Consider the following 11,513-nt stretch of genomic DNA (forward strand, 5'->3'; position numbering starts at 1 on the left):
CTTCATCTTGGACAGCCAGCCAGTTGAATGAAGCAGCTGAGGGTTAGTGTTGGACAGCCAGACAGTTGAATGAAGCAGCTGAGGGTTAGTGTTAGGGTCCACGGTCACGTCCCCCCAAGCAGGACCGAAGGCTGAAGAAAACACAGGTCCATTAGTCGAAACAAATACAACGTCATTTATTTATATTATTTATTTGGACAAACACTTATTTGGACTTAAGCCCAATGCACACAGCGTGCGATTTCTGTTGCACGTCAACATTCCATTTTGAAGTTTGAATGGAAGTCTATGAGAAAATCGCATCCCAATGCACACGGCCCCGATTTTAATCGCACGGCGAAAATTCGATTCCATTCATGACAACAATGGAAGTTGTCGTGCAACAGAAATCGCACGCTGTGCGCATTGGGCTTTACAGCTGAGACCCTCGTGGAGTGACATTCCACAGTGGCCACACCCTTCCAATATGGGTAGGGGTTGTCTGTGACCTGTCGCTTAGGTTGTGGGTTTAATTCTCGCTGGGACCATATATACTGAAAACGTAACTCACTGCAATGTAAGTTACTTTGGATAAAAGTGTCAGCTAAATGGCATATATGAGTGCGGTTGCCAATGGGGTTTTGTTCTACTAAAAGATGTTGTGCAATGAATTATGCTAATCAAATATTCAGGGGTGGAAATCCTTCACAATCCCAAGAGGATCTCATTCCCTCCAAATAAATCGATGACAGTTAGTAACAGTTAGGTACAAGCTATTTGCGAAAAAGTGGACACGCCAGCAAGCCAACATAAGATGAGTATAACTAGGTAACGGCTAGATCAACACAAGAAAACAGGTAGCGCCAGATCCAGATATGGCCGAGGCACGCGGGAAGCGGCATATTGGCCGGCCGCTTCCGAGGGGGGGTATAGGAGTATTTCTGGACTAGGATCCGTCGCGCAACACCGCCCCCGTCTGGTGCTGGAGTAACGGTACTGGGCTCGAGGAGCCAGTCAGCCTAGTCTGCCTGGCGGCCTCCTCTGGGACTGCCGGCCACGGGGTCGGGCGGCGGATCCTTCGCAATAGGCAGGGGATAATTGGATGCTAAGTTGGGTTAAATTGACTACCAAATTGGGTGAAAAGGGGATAAAATCTGAAAGAAAAAAAAAAAAAAAAAAAAAAAAACAGGTAGCTAGCTAGGTTGCTAGCTAGCTCAAAGCAATTGAATTGAATGAACAACTAACTTAGCTATGTGCCGGTGTGCTCCCATATTGACCATTCAATGTCCTTGGACATTATTTAGAAGAAATAATATCTTCATGGACATTTCATAAAATTATGTCAGACACAACTTGGTAAACTCCGTTTTTCCCACAAAACACATGTCTGTTCGCATTGGATTAATTTTACCTGAGGTTACTTTTACAGGCCAAAAGACAGGAGGTGAAATAGGACGTAATTATTCGATTATTATCTGCATCAGAGGGGCCGAAGTGGACAAAGTCGACAGCTCCAAGTTCCTTGGTGTCCACATGACTGAGGACTTAACATAGTCACACCACACCCACGCTGTGGTCAAGAGAGTGTGTCTGCGCCTGGTTTTTCGTCGTTGTTGTTGTTGTTTGGCTGAGGAAATTTGGTACGGACTCACAGTTCACCACCCCTAGACCGTAAGGCTCTACAGAGGGTGGTGAAAGCAGCCCAGTCCATCATGAGCTGCGAGCTGCTTACCATTCAGGACATTTACTCAAAGAGGTGCAAGAGAAAAGCCAGGAAGATGGATCCCATTGGCCTATAGGTGTCACCCATTAACCTATAGGTCAGGGGTCGGCAATAGGCGGCCCGTGGGCCATTGCTGGCCCGTCACCAATAATATTTGGCCCAGCAGATTATTTTGAGAATCCACTTTATTTATTTATTTTTAAATATTTTTTTTACAATATCGGACCGACAGTCCAACACCGCGCCTATAATGTCCGAATAGAGAATCTACCTCCACCTGAATAATGCGTATTGTACTTGTATCCATGTTGAGAGTGAATGACACAGGGACAGACAATCAGGCAGCGGGGTGCACCGAAGCGCACTGACGCTGAACCCCTCATAGTGAATCATAAGTAGGTGGACAAGGCGTGGTGCTGAAATAGCCAACATGCGGTGTGTGGTTTGAAAAAAATAACATCAGCTTATTAAATCATTCAAACGTAATGTTTACGTATGTGACTGCAACACACATATGAACAGTAACAAAGCAAATTCTGTTTAATTTTCTGAAAAACATTGACAACAAAATCGGCGCAAAGTGGTGGTAGGCCTATGCTCCTGAAACGACAGAGCAAACGCGCTATTAGGGATAATAAGTACAATGAGCCATTCATTCAAAATATACAAAATACAATTAGGTTATTAAATACAATAACGACAGGCTTGGTACTCACTTAATGTGAAAAGTGGCATCTCCCATCGGTCACTATTTGCTTGATATCTGGTGATATTGACGTCACTTTAATCCGCAGGCAGTTTATTTTTATTTTTATGCATCAATCGATTCCTCTCGTGCGTCTTTATCACATTCATTGACGAAAAGGACGACTTGTATAGAAAGGGAACATCGTGAGCACGGAAGATGTGAGTCTCACAACGGCTCTGCATTGATGAAACCAGGTAGGATGAACGTATAGTTCGCTGTCCATTCCTCTTTAAATGCCCTGTTTCCACCGTCAACTTTCCTCTTTAGACCTTTGGAGAGTGACATGATGTTTCTCTTGCTAGCAGGTTAACTGTTTAGCTAACTTCACCCGGCACGCAAACAACCAATCCAATAATAAATAATGTGACCTTGTCTGGGAGGAGGGGGGAATAATTCAGAAAAAAACGATGTTAAATAATTATTAGAATAAGTTAGGCTGCGATACATCGTCAGTCCACATATTTATTATTAAAAACTATGGAAAAGGGTGAAACTACGTTTCAACGTTGTTGAGAATCACAACACAAACTTGCTAGTCAAGCCTAATACTGCAACGTAATGGATTGGACTGCTACCTAAATAACTACAACACTACTTTACATTGTTAGCAGGCTCACAAAACAAGCTGTGTTAGTTGACTAGCGATGTGTACATTTTTCGAAAGAAAAGTCAAAGCATTAGAACGTGTCACATTTAATTTAATTACTTAAATTAGCCTTTGATTATGTTCTGGCCCGCCATCTAGTGGCCCAAATTTTTTTTGGCCCGAGGCCAAACCTAATTGCCGACCCCTGCTATAGGTGGTGACATTTGGGTTAGATATGAAAGGCGGTATCCTGGTCCCTCTCCTCACAAGGAACACATTTGCCTCAAGATTTCCCACCATCTTTGATTTTGTGAAAAATCGTTACAAATCTTATTTTAATGAAATGTAATACCGATACTGGTTTAATCGGTACACATGTTCACGACACTTGTCTCTAACAAAAAGAGAAGAGCTCAGTGATGAGTGAAAAAATTACAGAACACACACACACACACACACACACACACACACAGACACACACACACACACACAGACACACACACATACACACACACACACACACACACACACACACACACACACACAGTATAAGTACCTGTCTGGAAATGTGACTGACCTGGTTCATTGATCATGTCAAAAGAGTGTCTGGTATTGTGTCTGCAGGTTTTGAAGCACGCCTCACAGAAGTCAAAGTTATCACAGTTTCTGCATTTGAATCTGGGGCCTCGGATGGGCTTCATCTGGCAGCCATCACACCTTATGGCAACAACAACAGAGTGGTCAGAGTTGATGACCAGTGTCACTGGGTTACCATGGTGAATGTGATGTCATTCATGCAGTCATACTCAATTCGTGGGTGAACACTGGGCTCCAGCTCCATCTCAGACAGCAGTCCAGTCCAGTGATCCAGCTGAGGGAAGGCCACCCTCATCTCCCCCAAAATATTGAAGACTAATCAAATCACAAGTTGATTAGTCAAAACAAATACAGTACATTGTAATTTATTAATATTATTAATTTGGACAAACTCTTATTTGGACTTAAAGCTGGAATTGCAAAAAGTGAGGCCTGTATCCAATGTACATTTAAATGATTAGCTTGCAATGCTAAACCAGAGGCAGGGTGTGTGTGTGGGTGTGTGTGTGTGTGTGTGTGTGTGTGTGTGTGTGTGTGTGTGTGTGTGTGTGTGTGTGTGTGTGTGTGTCTGGCCACCGCTGCGAAATTCAGTTTGAAGTTTCAAACTGAATTTCGCGCCCAATACATGCTGATGAAACAGTCGTTACAACCATTAGGAAGCTTTTAGAAAGCTTGAATGTTACGTATTGCATCTTTAAGTAGTTTACATTTTTTATATACATGTTATACAGTAGCCCAACATCCATAGCCATTACATTGGGGGGAACATCATCCTTTTGAACTGTGACAGCGCACATCATTGGGTGAAAGTCATTGCTTAGTCACCACTCTTCCACCAGACTAGTAGCTAGCAACAGTAAAATGACTAGAAGCTGCTGGTGAATTGTGTTACTCAAAGTAATCGGGGATGGAAATCCTTTACAATCTCAAGAGGATCTCATTACTTCCAGGGATACATTTGAGTCATTCAGCAAGCCTAATTCACACACACACACACACACACACACACACACACACACACACACACGGATATACAGTAGATTGATACACTTTATTGATTGATTAAATGTAAATTTGGTGACTTGATGGATTGATTGGCCAGACACACACACACACTCTACCAAAACCAATATCCCTTCACATCCAACCTCACTGGAAAAGACCTCAATCATACACTTGGTAATCCTATGAGCCACATGTCGTCTTAAACAAAACCCCCAAAATAGGCTTTATTTATACAGAGGTACCAGTACTTAGTCTGGGATAGTCTGTGACTGACCTGGTTCATTGATCATGCCAAAGGAGTGCCTGGGAATGTGTTTGCAGGTTTTGAAGCACGCCTCACAGAAGTCAAAGTTATGACAGTTTCTGCATTTGAATCTGGGGCCTCGGATAGGGACCTCCCAGCATCCTTTACACCTTTGGGCAAAAACAACAGAGTGGTCAGAATTGATGACCAGTGTCACTGGGGACCGCGGTTACCATGGTGAACGTGGTGTCATTCATGCAGTCATACCAAACTCCTTCGTGCACCATCTTCATCTTGGACAGCCAGCCAGTTGAATGAAGCAGCTGAGGGTTAGGGACCAGGAACACGTCCCCCCAAGCAGGACCGAAGACTGAAGAAAACACAGGTACATTAGTCGAAACAAATACAACGTAATTTATTTATATTATTTATTTGGACAAACACTTAAGGCGGCTACACACTAGACGACTTTTCAAGTTGTAACATCGCTGAGCCTCTCACACTAAACGACCGTCGTGCTGGTGTCCGTGTCGCAGCACAGCGCAGACTACAGGATGTGGCAACGACGGGGGCTCACAGACTACACGATTCTTCACTTGGTCAGGACGATTCGCCAAGCTGTAGTGTCGCGATATCAGCACATGATGACGAGACGTTGACAGCTGTCAAAAAAAGATGGAGCTCGACACGCAACAACAATGCAATGCAATGCACATGCAACAACAATTAGCTGCACTTGTTGCATGTGCATTTATTTGCTCAGAAAAGCCTTCCTTCCATCTGTTCACTCCACCGAGCGCTGACAACTTTTTTCTTCGGAGCCATCCCTTCTTTCACGCCTCCTTCGCGCTGCATTTCCTCGACCTCTCATTGGCTGTGCTGTCCACACGGGTCGTTGCCCATCTCAGACTAGCAGAATGTAGATTCCGTCGGCCGATAAAATGAAACATGTTTGAAAAGATCTGGAGCCCTGCGACGCGTCCCCGGGTTTGCAACGACTGGAGGATTTTGTCGCCGACCGCAAAAACTGGTCGGCGACAGCTAAATCGGGGTTAAAATCGTCTAGTGTGTAGCCGCCCTTATTTGGACTTACAGCTGAGACCCTCGTGGAGTGACATTCCACAGTGGCCACACCCTTCTACTGGGGTAGGGGTTGTCTGTGACCTGTCGCTTAGGTTGTGGGTTTGATTCTCGCTGGGACCATATATACTGAAAACGTAACTCACTGCAATGTAAGTTACTTTGGATAAAAGTGTCAGCTAAATGGCATATATGAGTGCGGTTGCCAATGGGGTTTTGTTCTACTAAAAGATGTTGTGCAATGAATTATGCTAATCAAATATTCAGGGGTGGAAATCCTTCACAATCCCAAGAGGATCTCATTCCCTCCAAAGAAATCGATGACAGTTAGTAACAGTTAGGTACAAGCTATTTGCGAAAAAGTGGACACGCCAGCAAGCCAACATAAGATGAGTATAACTAGGTAACGGCTAGATCAACACAAGAAAACAGGTAGCTAGCTAGGTTGCTAGCTAGCTCAAAGCAATTTAATTGAATGAACAACTAACTTAGCTATGTGCCGGTGTGCTCCCATATTGACCATTCAATGTCCTTGGACATTATTTAGAAGAAATAATCTCTTCATGGACATTTCATAAAATTATGTCAGACACAACTTGGTAAACTCAGTTTTTCCCACAAAACACATGTCTGTTCGCATTGGATTAATTTTACCTGAGGTTACTTTTACAGGCCAAAAGACAGGAGGTGAAATAGGACGTAATTATTAGATTATTATCTGCATCAGAGGGGCCGAAGTGGACAAAGTCGACAGCCCCAAGTTCCTTGGTGTCCACATGACTGTGGACTTAACATAGTCACACCACACCCACGCTGTGGTCAAGAGAGCGTGGTTTTTCGTCGTTGTTGTTGTAATAATTAATAACTTTGCCATTTAGCAGACGCTTTTATCCAAAGCGACTTACAATTACGAATTACAGGGACATTCCCCCTGGAGTAACTGAGGGCTAAGTGCCTTACTCAAGGGCACACTAGTAGTGGTGTGGCTTCAGACGGGATTTGAACTCCTTCCGATCACAAGTCCAACTCACTATCCACTAGAGTAGACCACCACTACCCCTGTTGTTGTTTGGCTGAGGAAATTTGGTATGGACTCACAGTTCACCACCCCTAGACCGTAAGGCTCTACAGAGGGTGGTGAAAGCGGCCCAGTCCATCATGAGCTGCGAGCTGCTTACCATTCAGACAGCACACACGCGCACACACACACACACACACACGCACGCACGCACGCACGCACGCACACACACACACACACACACACACACACACACACACACACACACACACACACACACACACACACGCACACACACACACACACACACACACACACACACACACACAGTATAAGTACCAGTCTGGAAATGTGACTGACCTGGTTCATTGAACATGTGAAAGGAGTGTGTGGTACTGTGTCTGCGGGTTTTGAAACACGCCTCACAGAAGTCAAAGTTTCTGCATTTTCTGCATTTGAATCTGGGGCCTAAGATGGGGTACATCTGGCAGCCATGACACCTGAACAGGTGACCACTGGGCAACAGGTCCATCTCATACAGCAGTCCAGTCCTGGCATCTGGTAGAGACAAAACAAATACAAGGTCATTCATTCATATTATATATTTGGACTTACATTTAAAGACTTCAGCCCTCCGTGGCCTGCTTTGTTTCTAACTATAGTTTGTATAGTATAATGGAAGCCACAGCAAATCTATCTATCTATCTAGCAGTGGCAGGCGGTGCATTTCACACCTAGGCCTTCAGTGATGTCCGACACATTCCTACCTGAATTATTCTACCTCTTAATACCATCGTTATGACGCCATGGCTCTAGAAACTAGACAGAAACACAGTATAACCGGGCGTTGCATCACCTTAACATAGTCAGACAAGTACAACAGAGTTATATTAATATTTCCGAAGCATTTTTAATCAATAAATCCGCATTTACAATGAAGAGTGTTAAACTAACATCTTTAAGATCGCTACATTACCCACGTCTGTCGTCTCGTCCACCATAATAGCGACAAAGGGTGCCTTTTTAATCTCCATTTTGATCTCTTCTCCCATCACTTCAGCAATAGCAAAAATCAGGTCGTTTTGTATTTTGCCTGACGTCCCAGTAAACACTTTGTTTGTGGACAGGTGGTAATGTAAATCTGGGTTGTTTTCAGCAAGAAAAGAAATAAGCTCAACGTAGTTTCCTCTGTTTGTGGACTCGGCGCTTTCATCGTGTCCCCTAAATGAAAGTTATTGTTTACCCAAAAACAGGACACAATCGATCAGTATTATCGATCAGTCGATCAGAAAGCTTTCGTTGTGGAGCTCCGTTTCCCTGCGCACTTTCAAAAGTTTCACATCTACCGGCATAGTTACGCATCTCAATAGTGAATATCAATAGTGCGTATCAATAGTGCGTATCCAATCAAAAGACGTGCTGGGTGCTGACATCATTGAGCCTTACAGCAGGCGCCGTTGTTGCTTTTGCTCGCCAACTCGAAATCTACGTAGGTTTCCACTAGGAACGCCACAGGCTTTCTCGTTCAACGTTAAGTTACAGGTCGTATTCGCGGCACCGTTTATTGTGCAGGCGGGCAGATTTTGGAGCCCCCTAGCAACACATTTTGATTGGATAAAAGCTCTAACATAAAGGCCAGCCCTCCAAATCTCAATCGGAGACTGGAAGCAGCGCAACCAAGAGGAAAGCTATGAAATGAAGAGAATAGACTATGGGGAATCATTAATCATCATCATCTATCTGTTATGGTACATGTGGGAATACGGTACATGTGGGGAAAACTAGGGTTAGGGTTAGGTGCTACGTCGACCTGGTACATGCTGGCATGTCTAACCCTAATCCTAATCCTAACCCTAACCCTAACCCTACCCCTAACCCTAACCTTAACCGTAGCATCCTAGCACCTAACCCTAACCCTAGTTTTCCCACATGTACCGTTATCCCACATGTACCGTAACATATCTATCTATCTATCTATCTGTCTGTCTATCTAACTATCTGTCTATCTGTCTGTCTATCTATCTATCTATCTATCTATCTATCTATCTATCTACAGTACCAGTCTGGGAAAGTGCGTCCAAACTTTTGACTGGTACTGTATCTATCAACTTTCTCTCATCTATCTGGCTATATCCTACCCTCTCTGACCATCTTTCACCCATCTGTCCATCCTTCTATCTCACAGAAAGCTCAAACTCATGTGGGAGAGGACCAGCAATGAAAAGTTCAGACAGGACACTTACGTCGGTTTAACATTGTTTAACGAAAATGGTAATACATTAAGTTTGATGTAATTGGATGGGTCCGCTCTGTATAGCAAAAGGTAGGGCTCCCTCCCCACATGCTTACAGTAATAATAGAGGGGGCCTTACCTAAGGTCTTAAGTTGTGCTTTGCTGAGGTACTCATCGGCTGCGAGGATAGCCCCTCCTTCATCAGCCTTCCCAACCAGATACTCACTCAATACCGCCTCACTCTGAACACGCACACACACACACACACACACACACACACACGCACACGCACACGCACACACACACACACACACACACAGAGAGAAACAAACAAACACACTTCAGTTTCCTTATACCTGTATACCTTCAGAATAGTTCTAGTATGTCAGTGTATGCGGTGTTGTAGTTATGGTGTGACCAAGAAATAAGTGTTTTGTATTGTATGATAATGTTGCTTATCAGCAATTGTGTTACATCCAAGCCCTTTTTAGTTTGCACTATACTGTTTCCTTGTTTCCCTTTAAACCTAATTACCCTGTGCACTTACCATGTGTTGCTTGTGTGTAAAAGTATTCTCTTTATTTTAGTTAGTGGTCAGCAGTCATGGGGTCATGCCCACAACCTCACAACTAATTACCAGGTTAGACTAGGTTAATCACCGAAAGAAAACGTATGTAAATGTGAGGAAACCAAAATTGGAGTGGGTACTTTCACTAGAAACAAAAATACAATACTGAATGAAAAACTAAGAATGTCTCCTCACGCATACCATATATCCTTTGCCTCTCTCAGATTGGTATTGTTCGATCAACTCCATGATTTTGTCACAGTAGTCTGTGTAGCCCCCTGGTGGTCTGTAGGAGCCATCTCTCAAAGCCCTCTCCAGACGTCGAAACACACGTGTGATGAGAGCTCTGCACACCCTCCGAGACTCCTCAGTGTTCTCCTTACACATCTGCTCAAAGTCAGACTGTAGCTGCATCTGTAGAGGGGTGAATGGTGAAGATGGGTAGAAAGAGAGATGGATATATTATATGAATACAGAAGAAAAGAGAGGTAGCTACAGACAGTCACCTGAAAACATAAGAGAAAACAATACCATGAGCTCTTTATGATGACTCTGATTCTCGTCATTGAAGCTGAGACTCATGAAGGTCTCGAGAGCTGCTTTCTCCACGGCCCCGTGGATATCAGACAGCACCTTCTGGGTCTTTGTAGGGAAGGTCACTTGTCTGGCCATCTCTGTCTGGTAGTGCTTCACTGCTTTGGTTACAGCAGTACGATTCTGGATCTTGGTTAGAGCCTCCACTGCACTGTCCAGACAGGGAATCTGACCACTGCTGATCGCCTCCGTGTACCTGACAGCCAGGTCTGCCAACACTGACAGAGACAGAAGACATGGTAGATCTTACACATCAGCTTGTACATACACCAACATCATCCATCTATGGGTCTGTGCTTCTCTTTATCCTGAATTGTGTTATTACCAGTCTTGCAACAATGCTTCAGATTGTAATCACCTATGGTTTGACATCATTCTCTCCTAAAATATTAAACTTTATGAGACTTTGGCAATAATTACAGATGTGCATATGCCCATGAGAACATTTTAGGTATTATATTTTTATTTCTGGACTATCTGCATTTCACTGCAGCCAGTCCTGAAGGAGAGGTGAGATTTCCTCTCACCCAATCATGATTGTACGGAGCCCCCCTGGGGTCACATGGTAGAAAAAATATATTTGATGTGTGAATCTGTTCCCTCGGTTTAGTAATTCGTTCCCTCGGTTTAGTAATTCGTTCCCTCTGTTTAGTAATCCGTTCCCTCGGTTTAGTAATTTGTTAGGGTTAGGGTTAGGGTTAGGCCCTACGAGCCAGAACGATCGCAAGGATTAGGGTTAGGGTTAGAATCCTTGCGATCGTAACCCTAACCCTAACGAATTACTAAACCGAGGGAACGGTGCAAATTCCTTGTGTGTTTCTTAGCGTAGTTTCTCTAGGTTTGACAAGTGCTGTGAACAAATGCTATGAACTATTTTTAAAATTATTAGATATTGTCCTAAAGAAGACTAAGATAGTTGATAGACAACTACCCTCAAATACCCTTCAGATTATTGATATGACTGTTGAAGTAATTATTCTGTAAAATAACAAATCTAGTTTAATTTAAGAATCTCTGCTCAAAATAGTTAGTGGTGTCCTCAAGTAATTACAGTATTAATTTGGACATAGTAGCCAAATTAATAATTCCAAGTAATTAATTATCAACAGTATTTAGACCCCTATACCTGCTACAGGTC

The sequence above is a fragment of the Nansenia antarctica genome, assembly GCF_963989245.1.
Source record: "Nansenia antarctica genome assembly, chromosome: 7".
Taxonomy (NCBI): domain Eukaryota; kingdom Metazoa; phylum Chordata; class Actinopteri; order Argentiniformes; family Microstomatidae; genus Nansenia; species Nansenia antarctica.